Raw genomic sequence first — 692 nt, 5'->3', positions numbered from 1 at the left:
AATATTCATTCATATTCATCCAGATGTATTAAATGGCATATTTTTTTACCCACAAAATACGCTACGGCCACCTTGAAAATTAGCGCCATAATAGTTAATGCACGCGTCGTCATGTTCACGTGTCGCCAGATCACGTGTCGCACGGTGATGACGTCACAGCCAGATGATAATGTTCATGGTCATGATGATGACGATGATGTTTATAACAGTGGTGATAGGTAGTGGCTTAGCTATTAGTGATAATACTGATAACGGTCGTCCTATTGCTTTGGCATGCTAAGTATCTCTTTACTGAATATGAAATGTTGAAGGGAAACAGAGAGGGAGAGATAATAGAAAAAAATATGTACAGAAAAAAAGAGAAAGAGAGAAAGAGAGAATGTAAAAAAAGATTGAACGTTAGAGAAAGAGAGAGAAAGAGAGAGAAAGAGAGAGAAAGAGAGAGAGAGAGAGAGCGAAAAAGAAGAGAGAGAGAAAGAAAGAAAGTAAAAAAGATTGATCGTTAAAAAGAAATGGAGATTGATAGTTGAAAAGAGAGAGAGAGAAAGAGGAGAGAGAGGAAAGATGGAGCAAAAACTTATTCCTCCTCCTTACTTTTAAACAAATTCACTTTTTTTTTACACGTTGCTCAGAAATTTCTTCGCAAAGCAAACAACACTCACTTAGTTAAAGTCTTTTTTGGTTACATTACT

Source organism: Helobdella robusta (genome assembly GCF_000326865.2).
Source record: "Helobdella robusta unplaced genomic scaffold HELROscaffold_3, whole genome shotgun sequence".
Taxonomy (NCBI): domain Eukaryota; kingdom Metazoa; phylum Annelida; class Clitellata; order Rhynchobdellida; family Glossiphoniidae; genus Helobdella; species Helobdella robusta.
The sequence above is the reverse complement of the archived record's forward strand: the minus strand, read 5'-3'. Positions refer to the sequence as shown.